Source organism: Triturus cristatus, chromosome 11 (genome assembly GCF_964204655.1).
Source record: "Triturus cristatus chromosome 11, aTriCri1.1, whole genome shotgun sequence".
In the NCBI taxonomy this organism is placed as follows: Eukaryota; Metazoa; Chordata; class Amphibia; order Caudata; family Salamandridae; genus Triturus; species Triturus cristatus.
In genome coordinates, this window is record NC_140594.1 from 589,453,209 (window position 1) to 589,477,825 (window position 24,617).

Below are 24,617 nucleotides of genomic sequence, written 5' to 3' on the forward strand. Positions count from 1 at the left end.
GCTTTCAATTACTGTGCATAGAATGTCTATTAGTCACTACACTGTAAGACGCGTGGCGTGTTCATCAATTACTCTAGAACAGAAGGTTTGTGATTCATTCACTATGCACAGAATCCCAGCCTATCAGTCGCTGTGCACAGTGTCTTTCAGTCACCGTACTATGAGGCACCGTACTATGAGGGGCCTACACATCCATCAACCTACCACAGCTTGTTTGTGCAGACAAAGCCACTGTTCGATGTGCCACTGAATACATCACAAACATTTTCTCCATACAAATGCCAGTCAGTGACTTCCATGGCACAAAATGCCTACCCATTATTGACAGTGTGGGTGAACCTCACATAACTCTTATGACTTATGAAAGACACTTTTCCTTGAACACTCTTAAGGCCCCCTGGCATCCACCATACCTTTGTCAGACTCTTGTGGGAACCAGAAATCTTGACCAAACTTTCACATGGGTTTGCAGGAGTACAGATATTAAGTGAATGTGGTTGGATTCGTGTGATATTTTCTTGCAAAATTTCTCAAAATTATGTAAGTATTTTGCAAAATTGTGCTTTTCAAAGAAAATGGCTTTTTCTGTATCTGGTTTGACTTAGGGGTGGGCGATATATTCCACTCCACCGGCCGAGTTTGCACAGTTTTGGCCACTCTACGTCACGCTTGTAAACTCTGTTAACCACCGTTGGCGGAGTTTTTTCTCACGTGCGGGTCACTAATTGTAAGTTGGCGAGTGCCAGCGAGATTTGGCGGCCCCTAACGTGATTTTCAGTCGCTAGGAGGGCACCCGGTGAGATTACTCCAATGCAGGCAGTTGTGGGAGGTCACAACTGTTCACAGTCAGAACGCTGCTGCTCTAGAAGGAAATTTACTTGAGCGGCAGCAAAATCATCTTGGGAAGTTGTGCCCTCTGGTGCGTCACTTGGTACCGTTCGCTGATTTTTCAACTGGAAGCAGGCTCCCAGTGCTAAATCACAGCGGGAGCTGTGCAACGTGCCTATTTCCGCCCATTCATGGAATTCTGTGGAATCCCGCAGAGTTTTTTTGTAACTCCGCAGAATTCCATCGAGTGAAACTCCGTGAGTTCTGCTCAACCCTACTTTTTGCACGTGAAAGTTCATTTTAAGACAAAAAGTCTCACAAGATACAGAAGGGAAACTGATTCTATCAAAAAATTCCAAAATATTTTCTCTGTGAACGAGTCTCTTGCATGAAAAAAAAATGCTAAATTTTGCAATAAGAAATTTCAGGAATTACGTGAAACTTGAAATGAAACAAATTTCACCAGCATAAATATAATTTTACCCAAGAATATTGTTGAATCAGGGAAGGCACAAGGATGTTGTGGGCATGTTGATTCTAGGATGGTCGAATTCGGTGGGAGCTAAGCCTGGTCCTGTGTAGGGCGGGAGGATAATGTCACGTGGAGCAAAGAAAAATGCTCCGATGGGCCAGTGAGCCACAAACATACCAGAATAAAAATAGATGCTAATGAAAAGTCCTAGGTTGCTTGAAATTTGTATGTTTACATGACTAGGACCCCCAAAGGGCATAAAATCAGGTCAAAGGTAAAGCAAACAAGTTAGGGAAAAGTGAGCGCAGGATTAGAATGCCAGGGTCCTTCCACCACAACAGGATCTCAAACGAACAATAAAAATAGAGATGAAAACTACGAGAACATTCACTGACGTGCACTGTGAGAACAGATTAAAAAAATTGTTTCAGTAAGAAGGATTGGAGAATAACGTCAACTGACAGAGCTTGTAAATCAAAGATCCTACAAGAAACTTCGGGGCATATTATCAAGAGCCTTATCTCCGCTTTTTTGGCCTTAAAAGCCAAAAAAGCGGAGATAATGTTCTCACCCTATTTACAAGGCAGTGCTAACATGCATTAGCGTATGTTTGCAGCCTTTTTACCAACGCCTCGCTAGGCATCTCTAATGAGATGCAAAGTGGGCATTTCCACACATAACAACATGTAAAATATCGCTGACTTCACATCGCGATATTTACAAGCATTGCCGTGACACACATAGCGATAATAAAATCCGCGCTATCGCCGTAAGCTAAAGTCTGATAATTTTCATACTTAGCTATCTTTATTAAGGGGGGTGGATTGTCGTGCTACGATCACCAGGGGATGTTTACAATATTTTCCCTATCGCTGCAGGAATATCGCTGGATTTCCAGCGATATTACTGCATTTCGCCTCTATTGCTGGAATTTATATTGCCTTGGAGAAACGCGTTGTTAATAACTCGCTATCCAGGCGATACATTCCAGCGCTAGCCGGCGATAACTGAAATAGCGCTAAGCGTGCTTAGCGATATTTTTCTCCGTTTGTTGGTAATATGCCCCTTCGTTTCCTTGACTTTAGTCCAATTACACTACGTGCAAATTCATCCTTTGTCGGTCTTCAGAGCTTGTTTTGTAAAAAAAAAAAAAAGTGCAAGCGACAAATGTGTCTGTTAGGAATCATCTCCTCCCACTGCTTTATTCCAGGAGGGACAAATACCAAGGCTTCCTAGTCTTGATTTCACCTCATGCCTCTTTCTTCCACAATTTTACACTTTCGGTTTCTCCCCCTCCCCCCCCCCCTTTTTGCAGGTCCCTTTTCTCACTCCCTGCCTTCCTTTGCTGCTGTTTGCTTATCTTCCTCTTCCTCCTTCTTTCTCACTGTTTTCTCTCTTACTCTGGAGTGAGGTCTTATGATGACAAACACTCCTCAGTCCCCAAAATGAATGCAGGTGCAAACCACCTGCAACCGCAGATGTAAATGAAAGATTCATTAATATCTGACATATGTTCTCTGAATGCCAGCGCTTCATCTATAAAGTCTCCAAAAGAGGGGCTACTGACAAAAATGTCTGAGCCTCAACTTTAACTGTAGCAGGCTTTACCAGTACAAAAAACTGCTTATTACGGTCACCGGACATCATCAGGCAATTTGACCTAAAAGAGACAATTTGGTGACCCACCAGACAACTCTAAACATACTTTTATCTACTGAGAGAAGTTATAGAGAATACTCAGCTTCCTACCAGTTGTCTCTTCATATGCATTGTAAAGATTTCTTATGGATAAGGATGGGACTTTTCTTCAGAAATATTATCGGTTTCCAGAAACGAGCATTGGACAGGATAATTGGTTGTCTGTCTCCATATCAAATTTGACTATACCAACCTACAAAATATCACATTCTTTCCATCTCCTATCACATCACTGCAGACTAAGTATATTTTCTAAACTTAATCCCACATCTACTTACATAGACTTCCTATGGGATGTTGTGATTAGGTCTATGTAGTGGTTAGGTCGATGTAGTGATTAGGTCGATGTAGTGGTTAGGGCGATATAGTGATCCTGTACTGAAGAATCCTGGTGGCAAAATAGAGTCCCACTCCTTGGTGCAAATTTACAGTCCACCTATCATGATGTGAAACCAGAGGAACGCTGCCCCACCAGATCTGTAGAAGGCTTCCTTAGCGCATTCAACTTTCAACGACAAAAGAGTCGTAAGCTATTGTGTCATATATTGTCAATTCATTAGTTACTGTACACTGTACATAATAGTACTTACCTATTAGATACAGTGTCAGGGAGTGTCTATGCATCCCTTATTGTGCCATAGAATATCTGCAAGTCATTAAATCTTCTATACCAAGCTCTTCCATCTATTACTTTACCTCTACCTGCCCATTTATCTCCTCTCTCTTGATTTCCCAATTCCTCTGGTCCTCTTTCTTTCTAAATCAGTCTTAGGTGCTCATTCTAAGGCAATCAAAAGGTTGCTGTGGTAATGTCACATCCAGAATTACTGATACAGTGGTCCCTGGACAAAGCAAAAATTGATCCCCCGGCTACAAGTAGTCCTCTACTGGGAATAACGTCATGGCAGTGTTTCTGCTACAGTTTCAAAATGTGATTCTCGATTTCTGGGCCTTATTCTGGTGACGCATTACTCCAGGTAACCAAACCCATCCCTATTAAGAGTTTTTTGATGATATTTCCTTCTCACATTTTACTCCACATTCCCCTTTAGCTCACTTTTCTTTGTCTGTCTTCTCCCTATCCGCCATTCAATGCATTTGCCATTTTCTGCCTCTATCTCCTAGTGTTCATTTCCTAGCTACCTATATTCCGTCCATTTCCTCAATGTGTGAATTTCCCTGTATCCCTTGTCCCTTAGTTTCATCATTCTTTGCTTTAGCCCAGGGATGTCAGAACTTGTGAGCCGGATCAAAAAGGTCATGGAGGGTCCAACATAGGTTGAGGACCTGTTTATGAGTATAATTAAAGATTTTCCGGGTAAAAGAAAGCATAGAAGCTTCAGCATCTGGCACCACCTAGTGGTTGAACGTTTGTAGCCCCCCCCCATCATTAAAAAGTAAGGGAAATTGCTTTAAAGTCTAAATATGCATTTTTTTCAGTACGAGTGCAGGGTCCTGAAAAAGCCGAGACCTTAGAGATTAATGCACCCTCAGCGCCCCTTCTGGAAGCCTTGCCTCAGTTTTCACTTTACTCTCCTCACCCTCTTTCTTTTTTCTCATGGCTTCTGTCATCCATTTCCTCTTCCTACACTTTCACTTTCACTTTTCCATATATCCCAGCCCCCAAGCACATGGAGGGACGATTACCAGTGGCATCCCCGAGAAAGGAAGGCTTGCCTTATGATAGCGTCTAACTCCGCTCTACAGCTACTGCCGACTCGTCATTCCTCCTCTAGATAGAGGCTGGCTCTGGCAGCTGGAGACGCATGTACCCTCAGGAGTGGATATGAAGAGGCTCCTCTAGCCGTTTAAACTGCGTGGTACAGGCAGAATGTGGTAAAAACCTTGTTGTAAAGGCTGTTTCCCCCAGACAGCATGGTCCCTCCTCAGTGGTGGAAAACACAGCAGTGGTACCGAGGGAGCTGAAATGAAACACAAAGAAAATGGGTAAGATGTCCCAGCTCATGGTTCAATGTGAGTCGATGTTCTTGATACTTTACCCCGGCCCAGGTGAACTCCTAATCCAGAATGATCTGTTGCTGATAATCTGAAGCTCCCTCAGCTTCAGAGACATGGTGCTATAGCTGACGGGAGAGCGACAGAAAGCTTGTTCAAGATCAAGTGAGAGAAGTTAGCCAGAGGGAACCCTCCCATGGACGGCTTCACTTGATTTGGAGTGCATAAGTCAAAATAAGAGGGGTCAGGGGAGGTGTGAGAAGCTGGCCTGGTATATGATGTCCACTAATGTCAGTGGGCACCCTGCACCAGTCCAAACAACCCTTATGGTGATTTAAGAGGTCTCAGACAACCTTAGAAAGCTATCCAAGTGGTAGCTGTGGAGAGCAGCCTTCATGCTAGTCCAGAAGGCGTGTAAAGCAGCTTGTTTTACCAGAATGCAATCTTAAAGGAAAGATTAAGTGAAAAAGAACCACACAGAGGGGCATATTATCAAGAGCTGCCGATAATGTTATCGCCGCTTTTGCATCCGTTTTCGGGCGAAAAGCGGCGATAATATTATCGCTTTATTTACAAGGACAAGCTAACACTTGTTTCCTTGTTTTAGCGCCCGTTGTCAGCATGCCTCGCATCGCAACGTTAATGAGATGCAAAGGAGGCGTGCCTGACAATACTCCATGGGAAGATATCGCTAAACAAGCGTCGCGATATTTACAAGGACCCCAAATCCGGCGTAGCGATAATCTTAATCGCGCTAATGCGCCCTTAGCTCTGGATTTTAATGTCTGTTAAAATTCAGACTAGGGTATACTTTACATGGGATGTGGATTATGTGGTTATGACCACATGCTCGTATCAGCAATGTTTTTGCTGTTTTTGGGTGAACATCACTGGTTTTCAGCGATGTTTGCCCATTTTTGCGCTAACGCTGGAATATTTATCACCTAGGTTATACACGTTGTAAATAACGCGCTAACCAGGTGATAAATAGGAGCAATAGACGGCGAGAAATATGATAGCGCTAAGCACGCTTTGCGATATTTATCGCCGTCTGTTGCTAATATGCCCCAGAGTATTTATAGAAATATGTATTTATTATATAATACTCTCTAACACATAGAAATATCTCCTAACCAGAGATATGCACAATGCACACAATACGTTAGTAAAGAAGCACAGTAAATAGCACATAATACACAGTGGGCCCCAAGGGGGAACCATACCATATACTAAGAAAGTGGTATAAAAACCACGACTCGGGTCAAGACAAGAAAAATGTCTCTGGTCGATAGCAACCATTTTGTGCTGTCCGGGTCTAGAAGGTTGGCACCCGGAACACTGAGAGCCTAACAGAGGGCCCTTCCAGTGCTTGGAATCATACCTCCCATACCATTTACAGTGTGGGGGTATGATTCCAACATGTTTGGTACCAAACCTGATAGGATTCGTTGCAGCCATTTTCGAGATGGTCATCGTGTAATTATGCGGTGCCCCTCAATCTAGTACATGGCTGCTTCATTGACAACCCGGGAGAAAGGACTCTGGTTGTAGGGGTGTCCTGCTCATGCAGGGGCACCCTCTCACTTAGAACCAAGCACCCTGCCTTCAGGATTAGAAAGGCTTCCTTTAGGGTGACTTATAGGTTTTAAGTGCAGTGACCCTAGATATAGGGCCTATATCTTTAGTAACTGGTGCTAGCACCAGATTACAAAGGCTGCAATGGCAGACCTGTAGTTCCATTTTGAATGGTCTCTCATGAGTGGCATAATGCATGCGTCAGCCCATGGGAGACCTCTAGGGTACCAGTGCCCTGGGTACCTTAGTACCATATACTAGGGACTTATAAAGGTATTCCAGTATCCAATTTGTGATGTACCTAAGTACTGAACACAACAATTTAGGGAGAAAGCAGATAGACTGGGGTCCTGATTAGCACGATCCCAGTCAGACTGGTCAAATACAGCTTAGCACCAGGCAAAAAGTGGGGGTAACCATAGAAGCAGATCCTACAGGAGGGTTACACAGCAGGGACGTAAAAGCCCTAGCGGCACTCACCCTATGGAGGAAGGAAGGAACCATAATAAAGTAAGTGCTGAGTCTAAACCCCTAAAGAATCATGGCAGGAATGCAGAAGAATGCCTACTTAAAGGAAACAGTCTAGCAGAGAGTGTCTCATTCTGATGAAGTTGCTGAGCAGTTGCGGCTACTCAACTAAGGCGGAGAAGCGTCGACTCACTGCTCTTCAACAGTGTAAATAAAGGAAAAATAAAATGATAACTCTATGTTATTATCATTTTATTTGTTCCTGCTGCTGCAGCTTTGCGGGTGGGCGGGCTGCTTTGCTGACAGAGGAGCAGGGGGAGGAGCAGTGGGCACTCTGTAAGTGCGCATGAATGTTTGGCCGTCCCTCTTAGGCCGGCCAAACAGTTGTGCGCACTTTGCATGTTCTCCACCAAGGCTGCATCACAGCCTGGGAGGGGAGCATGCCCAGGCTCCCAGTTCTTGGCTGAGTGCCAAACCACATTGCTCAGACCAATCACAATGCTGCATTTAAGCATTGTGATTTGCTTAGGGGAGCCTGGATGCATCCTGTTCTGTCTGGAGCGGAGGAACAACGAAGAGAGATGCAGCGAGGAGATTAGTGCAATATTCTTTTTTTTACTCCCCACAGCCCCACCCGGTCTGTGCCAGTCACCACTGTTGCTGAGACACTGCAAGCTTGTGGGAATGCCAATGTTAGGCCTTTCCCTGATTGCTAATTAGTGTCAGGTGCACTTGTGTGGTGCGTGAGAGAGGTGTGGGCCCTTACAGATTGATTTGCGGTATGAATGCAGAGCTTTCTTGCTTGCGGCTTCCAGCTCCCTGCATGGCATGGTCCTGGGGTTTCCTGGAGCCCCTTGTTGTGTTGGCTGCCACCCTACAATTACTGCAGTCTGCCTGATGCTCTACCCTCCACTGTGCCAAGCCAGCATGGGTAAGTGGGCGCATGCTGCCTGGAGTGGGTGAGAAAGGTGGAAGGATGAGTGCAATGGCACAAAACCCTCACAGCAGGACATACTTCCAGTGCTGGCAGCCAATGATATCCCTTCTGTTTCATCCTGTATTATTCCATATGGATTTTCATGGCAATTACTTTATGCGAATTAAACATGTGTGCTCGCCTTCATGACATTTGTACTCCTGATGCGCTCTTGCATACAAAATTCACACACTATACGTGCCCAGTGTATTGGGCAGGTATTTCTATGACAGTTTCTACTCAAACTGTTTCCTGCATGCAAAAAATATGCAAAAGCATAAGTTAAGTGGAAAAATATGCAAAACATGTGAAAGTCAATATTCAAGATTTGCATGAGATTACAATTGTGCAGAAAAAAATACCTTAACCTAATGCTGAGATCAATGCCCCCTCTGCTGCCAAAGCTTGTTAATTGTTTGATGTGTGCAGCTGTAGTACCCTCTCACTGGAAAAAATCCATAACCTATATTGGACTCTGGATTTGTATAACTATCTCCGAATTGCAGCTTGCCTTATTTGGGTAAGGCCACAGTAAATATTGTGGAGGCCCAACTTCCATGATTTGTGAAGCAGGGGTGTCTCCTCTGTTGCCGACAGTGAGGGTTCAGCCCCCAGATATCATTCTGGTGACCTCTGAGATGCCATCCTGCACCACTACTCTCTATTTTCACTAGATGGCATCTGCCTCTAGTTCTCCTTCCAACCTCCATGCTCTCCTTTTGAACTGCTCCATTTCACGCCCCATCTGTGCCCAGCAGATGTAGAAGTCCTCTGTGGACTTTTTCAATCTTCTCCAAGAATAATTCTCTTCATTTTGAGCAGCGCTGCAGTAACCGGCTGTCCTAAAAAAATGCCGGATGTCCAGCCCACCCTCCTCGCCACTTTCCCTCCTTGTTTAGAGTGTGGATTTCTCAGTGACTGAGCCTTTGAAACAACCATGATGGCAAATCTGTCACCGGGCAAATGGTGAGTGGCCTTGTGAGTGTGTACCTTTAGACACCATTCCATCCTTCGTCCTTCGGTGCTCCCTACCCACCAACTGGGCCACCTACTAGATCCGATTTTTGCCAACTGGGATGCCTTAGAAATTGGGCCCCCGGTTCCAGTCCCGTGGTCGGATCACTTTGTGGTTCCTTTTAGTACCTGGATGCCTCACTCTTATTTACAGGAGAAGGCTGGGCACCAGGAAAAAGCATAGGAAGTAGGCTAAGTTTTCACAAGCTAATTTCAATTTGGCCCTTCCACAGGGCGGGCCACCTGGTGGCACAGATATTGATTTGGCTTGTGATGCACTGGATAAACGTATCATGGAGGCATTAGACAGTAACGCCCCATGGTCCTTGAGAGCGCCTGGTAGACAACTTAAATCTGCACCATGGTTTGGCAGTGAGATTAGAATAGCCAAATCAGCCTGTAAACGCCTTGAAAGAGCATGGAGGAGAGATTTTTCAGATCTTAGGAAAGGGGAATATAAAGCCAGCCTAAAAATCTATCACTCTCTTATAAGGAAGGCTCGGGCCGTTTACTTCAATGAGAGGATTGAGACAGCGGAGAACTCTCCAAAGAAACTCTTTACTATCTTTAAGGAGATCTTGTCACTTGCTAGAACCACAGCCCCGGCTACCAGCTCTATGGACTCTTGCAATCTGGTGGCCGACTTCTTTGTGGAGTAAGTGGGGAAGATTTATTCGACCTTCCCTGATGCAGCACGTACCGGGTGCTTGGAGGGTGAGGGGACGCCCAATTTAGGGGAGGCAGAATGTCTTTGCGAATTTGTTGTTCCCTCATGTGATACTCTCAATAGCGCAGCCTTAAGCATTAAGTCTGGCTCACCCAGAGACCCTGCGATCCCTAAGGTGCTAAGAAGGAGCCTTGAGATACTTGAGTACTATATCAGGCACCTTCTTGAGCTCTCTTTTACCACAGGAACTGTCCCTACAAGATGGAAAGAGGCGATCGTCCTCCCATTAAAAAAGAAACCAAATGTCAGCATGAGCCAACTGGAGAACCTACGTCCAATCTCACTGCTGCCATACTTTGCCAAAATTGCAGAGAAGGTGGTTAATACCCAATTGACAGCTCACATTAGTAAATACAGCTTACTTCACCCCACTCAATCAGGCTTTCGAAAATCTCACTCTACCGAATCGGCTCTGCTCCTCTCCTCCGAAATCATCCGCAAATATGTAGATGAGGGACAAACGGTTGCCTTAGACCTACTTGACCTCAGTGCCGTGTTCAACACTGTGGATCATCCAACCTTACTTCAGTGCCTGAGGAAAGGAGGTTTGGCGGACCGAGCCATGGAATGGCTGGAGTCCTTTTTATTCAAGCGTAGTTTCCAGGTGTCTCAGGAACCTTACTATTCTAAAAGTATTAAGCTGAACCAAGGGGTCCCACAGGGCTCTACCCTCAGCCCCACCCTCTTTAATCTCTACATCACCCCTTTGGCAGAGATTATTGAAAAAATTGTGGTCAGTGTTGTGTCTTATGCTGATGACACACAATTGGTGGTGTCCCTAACACAAGATCTTGAGAAGGCAGCCATCAATTTTTCGACGTGCCTACAAAAACTGGCGTCTTGGATGGCTAACAACTGCCTTAAGCTTAATGGTAATAAAACTGAAGTTCTTGTGATAGATAAAGCTCCCACAATCTGGTCATCAGCATGGTGGCCTCAGACACTGGGACCAACCCCGTCCCCTTGTGATCAGGCAAAGAATCTTGGGGTGTGGTTGGATTCCAAGCTTTCCTTTGATAATCACACTAGGCGAGTGGCGGGAAAATGTTTTGGGGTTCTGCGAGGTCTCCGGAAGACCTTGGATGTACTGCCAATTTCAGCGAGGAAAACTATGGTCCACGTTCTGGTGACGTCACGCATGGATAATGGGAACACCCTTTATTTGGGAGCCAGTTCCAAATGTGTGCAGAGACTCCAACGCATTCAGAATGCTGCGGCTCGTCTTCTTTTAATGTTACCCAGGAGAGCCTCTTCCAACAAGGCCCTGGCTTCCCTTCACTGGCTCCCGATAAGGGAACAAATTATTTTCAAAGCTATGTGTGTGAGCCATTGCATTTTACAGAGAAAAGGACCCACCTATCTGCATGACTTTCTTACCCCATACTCTCCGACCCGCTGTTTGAGATCTAGCGGGACAGGGCAGGTTAGCATTCCGAAAATTAGGAGTGCTAGGATGGGTGGCCGCACCTTTCGTTTCCTAGCTGCTAAACATTGGAATAAACTCCGGCTGGAGTCTGCGGAGACAGTCTTTCGGAAACAGCTAAAGACCTGGCTCTCTCCATCTGTGAGTTCCCTTGTTTAATCTCTTCTTCTTTCCTCTTCCCGGAACCTGATTTATTCCGCAGCGCGGGGATACACTAGTAAGTGTAACCAAGCGCTTTATAAGCTTGTTATTATTATTATTATTATTATTATTATTATTCTGTTTGGTTGGGACATGTAAACTATGGAAGCCTTGGACAGAAACAGTTCATAAAGTCCCCACTCGCTGGCAACATGCTCCCAGCACGTGGGAGACATTAATTATAATGCATGCAAACATGGACCCCTGATGTTGGGGGAGGGGCTCACTTCAGAAGTAACATGACAAAGGGTCCGCCATGACGGTATAGCATGGTGGACCTGCTGCAAAATTTTTCCTCTGAATTGTTCCTGCCAAAGATATGGAAGCCATTTTGTTGAGAAAATGTGCACCACCAAGGCTGGCAGCTTTAATTTTGACAGAGCAACCGCACTTGGTGTGCCCGCGGTGCTGTCTCAGCTGTACCAGCCACTCAACATGAGGCTCAGAGTGGCAAAAACAACCCTCGAAGTCGATGTGACACATCCTGTGGAGAGATATATGCGCAGAAGCATCTGCGCACGGAAGTCCTTGGATGAACCTTACCGTGGTGGGAAGGACCTGGCACAGTAGAGGATTGGGTGGGCGCCACTCAGCTTTCAATAACTGATGCTGAGATAAGATGTCTATGACCCTTCTGGGGCCACTTCATATTACTATTTAATTATTTTCAGGGCTTAAAGTGGGCCGGGTCCCTCTGGGCCTCAGCGCCGGTGGTAATTAAAAACAGGCATTGAAAGATGTCCCTATCCGGCCTGTATTCATTGCTGGCAAATAACACTGATAGATTCTGCAACCATTATTGCAAAAAAAACATTAAGGTAATCCATGTCAGTAATTTAGTTCCTGTATATATTTCACAGGTTTCACTTAATCTTACATTCCCTAAGAGTGTTAGCGATTTCCAGGATGTTGAGTTCCTGTATTTTTTTGTAGCACATTACTCTAGTATTCACAGACTTTGAACTGAGTTCCGTCCAGGTGTTTATAAAGAACCACGATTGAGAGCTCTGGAATGGAAGCTGAAGGCAGAGCGACTTTCTTATAGTGCCTGTCAACGAGAGAAAAAGGTTCTCGGAATACTAAGTCATCCAATCCTTGGCCTCTCTGCAGTGCACTCAGAGCAATGGTCGCACACCTATTCCAGTTACAATTGTGACTCTGCAACTGTATGGGAGGGAGGTACACAGCTGTCAAAATATTGATCAGGCTAAATAAAATAAAATACAGGGCTTACAGGTGAGTGGGTGCGTTGTGTGTCTGGGCAGCAAAGTGAAGGAAATGCGAGGAAGTGCATTCAGGAGGAAGTGAAAAGAAGGCACCAACGGCAAAGAGATGAGGAGCAAGATCTGGAGATGAAGGGCGCACGTGCGACAGAGAGAACACATTGGGAGTGACCGAGACACTCTGAAGACCACAACTCCTTCCACTGGCTTCAATAATGTTTAATTCGCAATCTCAGCACATTCAGAATTGAAACATTTTCAATATTATTTACAACAAAATCATTGTTGCTGCCTTATTTTTATCTTAGCAAAAACCAAAGGAAACCGGTCCTAGGAAGCTTGTGTCCGGTCCAGGGAAGACATGGCTTGGCAGTTCGGGCTGGACTGTTCCCATGAGGCACAGGGTCAGACTGATTTGCATATGGCCATGTCTGAACTGGGGTGGCAGAGTGGGCTAAAGAACGGTGATGGATTAAACCCAGATCAGTTGACTGGGGGTGAGTGCTTGCAATGTTCAACACTCCGTCCATCATTTCCTTTGGTTTTTGCTTTGTTCGCCATAAGTTGGCAGGGTATGCTCAGACGTGAGTCCCTTGCTCACTTTGCCACTGGATTCAAGCAAGCCGGGCTGAAGGCGGCTGAAATGCCAGGAACCGGTCCTAGGAAGCTTGTGTCCGGTCCAGGGAAGACATGGCTTGGCAGTTCGGGCTGGACTGTTCCCATCATTTCCTTTGGTTTTTGCTTTATTTTTATCTTAGACAGCTAACATCCAATGATAAAGTCAGTAATCGTGGAAGGCTTTACGTGTCTGTCAGTTGTTGTGTTATACATCAGGATGCAATAAAGAAAGCTCAGAGAGGATCCCAAATATCGGTTGGATGGCACGCTATGGGAATCAAGGACATTTAGTTGACATCGTTAAGCCACACACCTAACGACACAGCCCATGCTCCTTTTAAAGACCCTGGGGCAGATTTATAATAACTGGCGCATCCCTGCATATCAGCAGGGATGCGCCAGTTATTGTGCGCCACAGCTCCGCCACCATGGATGCGCCGCATTTACAATGCGGCGCACCATGGGGCAAAAACGGCACAGATGCGTGATGCATCTGTGACGAAAAAGTGGCGCATTGCTGGAGTTGCGTCGCAAGCGCGACGCAGCTCCAGCAATGCTTTGGGGGGACCTATCTTCACAATGCTGCGTCAATCCTTACGCCTGCTTCAAGCAGGCGCAGGGTTTTGACGCAGCATGGGCTGAAAAGTGACTGAGTGAAATCTTGTAGATTTCACTCAGCCACTTTTAGGAGGCGTTCCTGCGACGGAACGCCCCCCCCTGCACAGGTACGCCTACTGCTGGCGCAGGGCTTTACAACGTGACGCATCTCCCAGATGCGTCACGTTGTAAATACCCCGCAGCATGGCGCAGGATTTGCGCCGCCGCTGCGTCACAAAAGTGACGCAACGGCGGCGTAAATGAGGCGCAAGGGCCTCATAAATCTGCCCCCCCCACTTTCTGCATCCCACTTAAAGCCCTGGTTCTGTTTTCCCCCTTATTCATTTGTCCCTCATCTTTGCCATTGCAACAATATAAATAAACAGAATGTCATTTGAGATGCTGATCAGATCTGCAGCTCCCATTTCGGGGCATTTCCTTCCGGGTGCATTTGGCCTGCTACCTCACGCTTGAGGAACCATTTCCCCCCTCGAATATGTAACTTGTCATTGGTGCCACGCACCAAGAAGGGACTGGGAGCTCTTCTGCGTATCTCACTTCCAAAATGGAGGCAGCTATGAACCAAAAAGCGCCATTTTATTGCCCTTTCATGATGCAGCAAAAGCATCCGTTTGGTTGTTTATTCTTTTCCATTCACCTTTTGGAACGTGGCACGGGGAGGTGATTGCACTTCTGAAATACATCACTGATGTATTGCATTATGAGATAATATATCTTTCTCCCCTTTTCTCTCTTTGTCCATCTCTTTTATTGTTCCCGCTTCTCTATATAGGTATAAAGCTCTCCTCTCTCTCTCACACACTCACGCTCTTTCCGTACCTATGTACTTCTATTCTTATCTCTTTGTGTACCAATTTCCTTCTCGGCTTATCTCTTTCCATGCCCCATATCTCCCCTGTCAGTTTTCCCATATCTTTCGCTCTACTACATCTCTCACTGTATACCACGCTCTCTCTCTACCCACCATCACCTCTGTCTTTCTCAATTCCTCGGCTCTCCCTCTTTGAACCTATCCCTCTCGGAGCTTTTCTCTCGTCCAATGCGCTCGCTCTCTCTCAAACACACCCGCTCTCTCTCATGTCACTAACCCCACTGCTCACTTCTCAGCCTCTCTCCTGGTTTCTGCTTCTGCCACATTTAATGCTCTATAGCACTGTCTCGCGCCTCTTCCGCGTGCATCCAGGCAGACGTCTCGCGCTTTCTCTTCAGACTCCAACGTGCTTGAGTTTCCCGCTTAGACACGGGTTCGCCTTCCCTCCCCTGCCCTCAAGGCAGCTTCAGAATTGATGGTGGCTGCGCAGTGGCAACTTCCTGGGTGACCACCGGGGTATCTAACTGCTTCTTAGATGACGGACTGCTTCCTCCTCCGACCTGGTGACAAAGCTCCGAGTGAGGCAGCCTGTTGCCGAGCAACCATGAGCTTTCACTCCAGCTACGACGGCCTACTCTCACGAGGTTTACTTTGTCCGGCTGTGAGGGCAGTTGTGCAGAGTGTTGGGGTTCTAGTAGAGGTTCGCATGCCACGCAGGGCTTCAGCCTGGCTCTGTCCAAATGTCTTACTCTGGCTCGGTTCTTCTTCCGTGGTGGCTGGCAAGCCAAATCGAGCCGGACTAGCCGCCACAAGCCCTGTCCTTTCTCTTCCCAATGCGGATTTGTCTGGAAATTATTACTTTCAGTAAATGTCACTAAGGCATTATTGCAATCTCTTTTATTACACTGCTGTTGAAGAAATGGCTTTTTGCTTTTTTTATTGCATTTTGCAGAGCATTTGTTGTAGGATTTGCATGCTAATATTTCAATGGTTCAGCTCAGACTCTGACTGCTAGGGCTAAGGCTGGCCCCTGGTTCGATTCGGTCTGTGAACTAGCTGGCAATATTGCAGAACGAGAAGCAGCCACACCCAGGCCGACACCATCTAGAGCACTTTCAGCGGTGCGGGGGAAGGGGCATTAGACAATTGATTCAGGAACAAGACCTCAAAATAGTTGTGTGGTCTCTTGAAAAGTATACAGTTGTGCCACAGCATTGTTTACTTCTCACTCTTATGTAGACCACAATTTATTTTATTGATTGTAATGATTTTACGATGTGTTTATACAGAATAAAACTGTTTTTAGTTATGAATGTACCAAATAATTAGAATTAAAAAACAACAATTCCCATATTTGCCTCACTGTTTGAGTTGCTCTGACTATTGGATATAGAATTTACCTTTTGTCATTATTTATGAGAATTGCTTTGTTGTTACTGTTCATATATGGTCTCTTGTTCAATCCAGACTAGACTATGGAATTGCACTTCTCTCTGGCATTCCCAAGGTTCACCTAGGCCCACTGAAAGCAACACTACACGCTGCAGCACACTTCGTTTTAGGTCTCAAGAAATGTGGCCACATTTCCCCTGCCCTGCTAACCCTGTTCTGGTTCCCCTTTGAAGAGCGAGTCCAATCCAAAATCGCTTGCGTTACCCACAGAGCGCTGCACTCCTCTTCACCCTCCTATCTAAACAAGAAAATGAAAATCTTCAGAGCAGATAGGGGTTCCAGAAATACCCACTACCTGCTACTGGAACCTCCCACCTTCAGTCGAGAATGACTCATGAACCAGTCTTTCTCTGGAATTGCCACAAGAATCTGCAACTCTCTGCCTCCCTCCCTCCCTCTGTCCAGCCACCTGTCTAGTAACCTTCAAAAGGACCTCAAGCTCCTCTTTTTTGACAGACATCATGGTTAATTCACCCTTGACTGGACTTGAGTACTCTCCCCACTGCGATCTGACCTGCCCTTTTTTATATGAACCCACCATCTAAATCGATGCTTTAACTGTGTATTTCTCCAGCCCATTTCCTGTATCTGTTTCTTGTGATAACTTTGGCACCCACCCACAAATGTAAATGTCCAAGTTTAACTACTATTATTGTAAACCACTGTAACTCTTGTATCCTGCTTTTTGTGAAGCACTCTGATGACTTTGGGCCATGTCCATGCTATATAAAATTATAATATTATGTATATCTGTGAGATGTGGGAAACTCAGAAGCCCGTCATCACATTCTGCAGGGAGGTGCCATCATTGTGCATTACGCCGCTAACCTTAGGAGCATCTGCCCTCCAGAGTGCTGCACATGCAGCCCTCGCCGAAGGATCCGCTAGTCTCCGAGTGCTCGCGCTTCAAGAGCTGCCATTCTCCGGAGTGTCCTCCCATCTGGAGCAGCCCCTTGTCACTGAAATGGAATATCCAGCAGTCCTGCAGTAGTGTCACTCTCTGGAGTGCTGAGCATTCCTCATTCACTTCAAGAGCAGTGGTATAGCAGAACATTTAATACTCACTTCAGAGGCCCTGGCACTCCAGAATCATATACATTCAGCAACCAATCCAGGATCAGTTCTATCTAGTCAGCATTACTAGAGGAGCAGCCGCTCTCCAGAGTGCTGAACATGAGCACTCAGTTCAGGAGCAGTCACTCTTCGGAGTTTTATCACATCATGTACAGCCACTCTCCGGAGAGTACTCACTTCAGGAGCAGCCAGAGTTCTGAGAGATGCACCATCTGCTCTTACTTCAGGAGAATCACTCTCCTGAGTGCCAAACAGTCATTCACTTCAGGAACAGCCACAGTAATGAACAGTCAGCACTCACCTCAGGAGCACTGGCCCTCCAGAACGCTGCCCATGCAGTCATCACAACAGGAGCCGCTGTTCTCCGGAATGGCGCTCATTTAGTAACTAACTGCATCAGGACCAGCCTCTCTCTAGAACAGAGTTCTTCACAGTGGTTTGACGCAAAGACCCCCTTGTCAAAACCTTTTAGGCATAAGGACCCCCTCCTGACAAAAACGTTCTAGAACCTGGTACTCCTCATCATCCACAACTATCAACAACCGTAAACTCAACCAATTCTCACAGCAAATCATTTTTATGGTGGGGAAATAATATTAAACAGTGTTTAAAAAACCAAAGGTTAATGAGTGTGTGGGTGTGCTCAAAGGTATAGCTAAAATAAAGAGCCTCATTTATGAGGAATTGGTGTAGGGCAGTGCCAGAGTCCTCTTGCTGTGCTGCCCTATGCCAATGTGAAAGGGCAGGAATGCACCGTATTTATGAATTACGGTGCATTCTTGTCCTATCCCATGGCTTTGGCGCACACATTGCTACCTAGCACCAACATGGGCAGAATTGTTATTGTGCAGGAAGGGGCACCTTCTTTCCCAAAAATAATGAAGAGAGGCATTTTCCTCTTTCTACGTGAGCTGCAGAATGCAACACACATGGAAAGAGAAAAAAATGAGGAGAAATGAAAACATTTCTCCTCGTTAAGACTCCGTTTGGTAGGTGTAAGGATTTGGCCCTGCACCAAGTTTCTATGATTTTGTAAATCTAAAGCAACATCAAAAACCACCACGCAATGCCCATAGAAAGCCTCCTTGATGCAGAGTAATCTTGGTTGGTGCAGTGGAGAATAGTGACTTGTGTATTTTTTGTGCGACAAGGTCACAGCCCTTCACAGAAAGCACTGTTAATATGTAAGTCATTATTTTATACTTGCATTACACACAGTATAAGATACATTGCTACAAAATGTGCAATTAGTTTTACGATAAAATGGTACTTCCAAAACAGAGATTTTCGTACTACCAGAGCATATGTAATGCAATTGTTTTTTACACAACTGTCCCTTCAACACCTCCTTAGGGGTACTAAGGGCTGCGTAAAAACAATTACGATTAAAGGCATGCACTTCACAGCCCAGTTGTTAACTCTTTGCACTATCACTCAAAAAAGTAATCTTTTTCATCACAAAGCTTGGAGTGATTTGATCAATGGCTCCAAAGCACCCTTTACACTTGCAGAGTTATTGTGCACATTTGCATTTCATTCAGGCAAGCAGGCACCCTGTCAGGAAAGCTTTTCACAGCACAGGAGACTCAATGAATCTTCCGCTGAAACATTTTAAGGATCGAAATTAGCTGTCAAAAGCAAACGTTTTTGATTCCAGGCATAAATGAGCCTGGGAAATGCGCACCCCTCTTCCCAGGACTCCACGCTCTCCTGGAGGTCACGCCCCACAGATTAAAGCCCTCTGCTCTAGAACGATGGCCCAACACCGATCACTCCCGGTGCAGCCTCTCTCCAGAGTACTGAACATTCAGCACTCATTTCTTTTTTCATTTCAAAAAGTTTTTATTGGTTGTTTCCAAATAAAACAATACATACAATACTGCAAATGTGGGACATACGAAATAGACATACAAAAATAAACAATGAGGATAAAACAATAATTAAATGGCCAGCAGAATTCACTAGTACACAGAATGATAGGGCGCTCCTAGACCTTCAGCACTCATTTCTTAAGCAGTTGCTCAGTGGAGTACTGATCAGTTTCTATTGCTGTAGTTTTATATTTCATTCAGTAGTTACTTCATTAACTCTCTGCTCCCCGAATGCTGTATATTTAGCACTCACGCCAGGTGCAGGCGCTGTCCAGAGTACTGAACATTCAGCACTCCAGGTGCAGCTGCTCGTTTTAGGGCGGATGAACACCCAACTCTCACTTTAGGAGTGTCCGCTCTTCAGGGTGCTGAACCGTCAGCCCCTCGGTTCAGGAGCCACTGCTCTCTATAGTACCGGCCGTCCAGCACTCACTACAGAGCAGCCGCTGTCCGAAGTGCTGAACAGAAGCAACCGCCTCACTCCCTCGCGGAGCCGCCCCGGTCTTGGCAGCGCTCAGTTCAGAGCCTGCACTGCAGGCACGCGCTGCTCAGGGCTCCGTGCCTTACTTGGAAACAACAACGAGAAAAAACGGATAGAGGGAAAATAGTTATGCAGGCAACCTGAACTTGATGAAAGAGCACACGAGTGAGATCAACCTCTCTGATAATAGCTAGATTCACTGGTTGTAACAGGCTGATCAGAACTTCAGAATATTCTCGAGTTTTGTGAGTGGAACGGATTATAGCTTCACTAATCAATAGTTTTTTTTCTTAACCCGTGTCTACTATGAACATTTTAAGCTTACTCTGGATAGAAGGAACCAGGGTCACCAATCAAACCACCCTCTGTTCTTGGTTGTAAGTAGTGAGTGTCATGTTTTCAGTGACTGGGCAGATTCTCTGCCGCATCACGATGAGAGCCATATATCTTCTTACACAAGATAAAAATCATATATCCATCTACCTCCTCCAGTTCTCTGGCATATGAACCCAAAGGGAGCAGAGGATCTTTGCACACAATTTAGCTTTCTTCGGTTAAAATAATGCACTGTCTTTCTTCATACATTGTGCTAATGGTTGGGAGCAATTTTTATGTCCTATAAATTGCAACACTATACATGCAAATCACTGCAAAGAGCAGGATGAAACTGCGCACTCATTCGTGGCCTGTTTGTCAAAACACACCCATATAATTTTCTTCAGTCGGACTGTCCAGTATCGCCCTATTTTAGATGTAGTGGGATGTCTCTGAGGCCTGAGTCAAGGGTGTAGCTATCATTGGTGAAGCAGGTGCAGTACCGCTAGGACCCAGGGCTCTTAGGGCCCCACTGCCTTTAGGCTGTCTTTTACCCCCTTACTGGGATGGGGAAGGGGGCGTATTTCTTGCTTGTGGTCACACCAATTCCACTCTTGCTGCACCACAAGCCTGAACACCCCACTCTGCCCCTAGCCACAATAGCCATTGTTTGTCATCGGCTTACCCATGTTCAAGTGGTGTTTATATGGGAGTCATTTGACATTTTGCAAAACTGACAAATTTCAAATTTCATGACGGTTTAAAGTTTGTAAAACTTTCTATGTGATGGTAATTCTAATAAAAACTTTTTTACAATTTTTTTTTCTGCAAATCCTAATTTACAGCAAAATTCTTATCTAAAATAGTGATTTTCATCGAATTCTTCCAGCGAAACCTATTTTTGGAGATTCAGTTCTCACTATTTTTTGGTTAAATATTTACAAAGGTTTTATGGAGGAAACTCTTCTCAAGTTCACACACCTCTAATCCAGACTCCGTTTTAATTAAAATGTGTCCTGGCTAATAACCCTGGGCGTAGGACTACGCTCGCGTAGTTTGTGCAACTACGTGAATTGAATGTAGCACAGTGCAAAAACGCGTAGCGGGCATTTTTTTCTTACTCGCGTCCCTCAACGTCAAGTTGGCGACCGCGAGCGAGCAAAATAACATCCCGGTGAGACTTTTTCCTCATTCGCGATCAGCAACATCAAGTTGCCGATCGCGAGCGTGGAAAATTAACCTCCCGGCGAGATTCTCAATGCATGGAAGTCAGGTTTCTCATTGCGAGTGGTTGCGTATGCTCACGACCGCTTGTGATGAGAAACTACCAGTCAGCGTTGAGAAAGCTGCCACTCGAGTACAAATCTACTCGAGCGGCAGAAAACGACCGCTTGCACTGTGCAAGATGCGGTTTGCAATGATTGCACAGTGCGTACAAGCATCCGGCACTGTGCAATCAGTGCGAACAGCATTTTGCACTGTGCACTACGCAGTTCGCGTAGCTATGCGTAGCTTGCATAGTGCGAAGTGCACTTCGCGTAGCTACACGTATCGCTACTACGCGAACTACGCCCAGGCTTAGTCCTGGCCTATATTCAAATTAGCTCACTACAATCTCAAAATAAGTTATGCTTAAATTAAAACGCTAGGGCGCAAACACTGCACCTGAGGGAACTCTATGACATACACACTCCTGGTTCTGTGGAAATAGTGAATGCCACCAAACGCATGCCATTTGTCACAGGTGACTTTCCCTGAAAGGCTTAAAACAGTGGATCCTTTATTGGGCTGATTTCTGGCTCAACATTCAAAACGAAGAAAAGATTCCATTGGTCCCTCATGCTCTATTCTCACCCAAGAGCTTCCAATGAACATGGGATATGGAAGTGCCAGACCTGAGTATGAATTACATTCCCAGAATATGCACGTTTCCTGAACTCAACAGTGTGGAGTGTGATAGGCTGTGGTGCACAGTCTCACAGATGTTTGGGATGACAACACATTCGTGTGCCACACAGCAAGCTCTGAGATGAAGTGCCTTGCCCACTACTCCCAAACTTTTCAGGGGAGCAGAAGTCCCCCCACAAGTACGCCTCAGCCCCATATCGTGTGATGACGGTGGAAGGGTGCACCACCATGTAAAGCAGAGTGGCCTCTCCTTCAGTAGGAGTGGTGCCAGTGCCTGGGCGATGATTTCATGGCATTGACAGCCCCCCCCCCCCCCCAGAGGGACTCCTCCTCCATACTAACATCCCTTATGGGATTTAGAGGTGGAAGAGTGTACCTTGATCCCTCTGAACTTCCTACCAAACCTCAACCTTAGATTCCAGTCTGCACCGCCCCCTCATGCGTTTTTCAACAAACTGTTGTTCAAAGGGGAAGCGTAACCAATGGCTCAAGATGTATTATGGAATATAAACCAGGAGTACAGCCTTCTACTATACTTTGTTGCATGCTAATGCACATTCATTAATGTTTTAGAAGAGCACATTTACTGATCATTTGGCAATATGAAGGGTCGCAACGTTCCTTTTGCAATATCAAGATTTGCGGGGGCATATGGAATGCACAAAATATTCGTTGCAAGGCCCCATGAGTCATCAACCATTTACACCCCACTTTCCGTCTATCATCTTATCACAGGCGTAGCTTCCACGTGGTGTTGCACCCCCCTAATAGATGTATTCTCTAGTAAATAGTTGGGTACAGGTGCTTTCAGTCGGGTATGGTGAGGTGGCTGTCGAATTTCACATAGGATTTTATATGCCCACACAAGAAAAACACACACACATGCTCACTCTCTCCTCTCTGTTTTGAAGTTCTTAAAACTGTTGGTTATTTTACAGCCTAATGTGGAATGTTTATGAATCTTTGCATTGCCTTATTCTGCGCTAGGGAGGCCATCCATGGGCATTGCATGGGCGTTTCCACCCAACTCGCATGGTTTTTAACTCATTCCCAGGTTTACCAGAACTGGTAAACCTGGGAATGCACCAAAAAGGTACATCTTCCCAGAGAGGCGTAATGAGGAGAAATATCTTTATTTATCCTTGCTACTTCCTCTTATTGCTATGTATGCTGAATTCTGCATCACACGAAGAAAGAGGAATTTACCTCTCAGGATAGATTTTGGGCAGGAACATGCCCCTTCCTGCACAAAAACAACCCTGCATGCAACACAGGCACCCTTGCACCCACCAATCTTACTGACTAAGATACGCCCCTGCATCTCATTCTTGTTCACTACCTCCTGATAGGAGGTTACTACACTTTATAAATCTGCTGTCCCATATATATTCAACAGAGCCTCCAAAGGTACTAATTCCTCTGGTGTCACAATTAGTTCCCACTAGGGAGTGGCAGTACCCTGGATGGAAGCATTACATTTACTACATCTATTAGAGACTCTGGAGAAGCAGTGACCTTATACCTGAAACATTCAAATTCATATCCCCATTGCACTTCCGCCAACATGGTGAACATTGATGATCAGTCTCACTGTATGGCACCCACCATCTTCTCTCAGTAGATAACAAGCCCTGACTAGAAACTTACCAGGAATACTTCTGGTAGAAGGAGGGGATTGCTCCTTTTAGGCGCAAGGCCCCTCACACACCCTGAGGGGTGTCATGCTTCATCATTGGGCAGCTCCTCGTTGGGCCGGCGCTGCAATGCCCAACGGGCTCCTTGAGGGGGCTTTTACTGGAGATCTTTTCTTTTTTGCCGATGTATGTTTGCATGGACGAGTGGTGAAAAGTGAGTAGAATGGGAGAATGACTAGTGTCTTAAAATTGGCTAAAGGGATCCAGACGGGAAATGAAGTTTTAATACTCGGGTCCCATTTGTCAAGGTTAAAAGTGTATTGTGAGCATAAAGTAGATATAATGATCTATTTAGCTACAAAAGTAGTGCATAGCGAGGTCAACATGTTTCATGCCTGTTACAGTCCATAATGGATCATGGCATTTCATAAGGACCAGGAAGACCTAATTCTATTCTTCACAGGGATGGGGGGATAAGAAATGTGTGAACCATGCCCTGTGAATAATATGCAGAAGAAAAGACGTTAACAATATACCCTGTATACTGTACATAGACACGGGGAACATCTCTTTGGTGGTAGACCTAGATAGAGGGAAATAAAAAGGTACAGAGATGGCATTAAAAACAAGTGTCCATGGTCGTATGTCTACACAGTTGGAGCAAAGAACCACTAGTACATTGATCACATGGTGTACCAGTGATGTGAGGTAGTCTCAGACGAACAGGTGTGGGTGTCATAGAAATACAGGCGTATTTTGACACGGGCAATATCAGTCTCGCTGCCTGTTTGTCAAAAGGATATAATATACATATGTTTAAAGTAAGTGAGTTACACACTCGAGATATCAAGGATGAGCCCAGTCTGAGCTGTCCACTGCTTCACCAATAAAAGAAAGGTTGCAATTTGGAAGTTACAGGTTGCATGTAAGCCAAAAAATCTGGGCAGGTAAAAAGGATTACCTCCCAGTGAGTATACGCAGTGAAACATGTGGGGAAGCAAGGTGGTCACTGGCTGATACAACCATTCAGAAAAATGTGCAAGTCATCAAATATGTAAGCCTTCAAACGGTGAAGGGGCGGCGGTTTGGAGGAAAGGGAAGGGGCGAGCAGGGAAAGACAAGGTGGAGATGGGTGGAAAAGGAAAAGGAGGGACGGGAGGGGGGATGGAGAAGAAATAGAAGAAAAAAGAAGACGGGAAGGGAGGGAAACTGACTGCTAAGTGGTCCTCACTCGTGAGGACAAGGACTTACCCGTGCTTGTAGTCAGTGGTGGT

General features: G+C 45.5%; 1 protein-coding gene across 1 annotated transcript in view; it reads left to right on the plus strand.

Annotated features, from left to right (window-relative positions):
- The window catches only part of GFRA2 (GDNF family receptor alpha 2), a 387,887-nt gene that overhangs the window by 12,254 nt on the left and 351,016 nt on the right, over positions 1-24,617 (plus strand). The window lies entirely within an intron of this gene.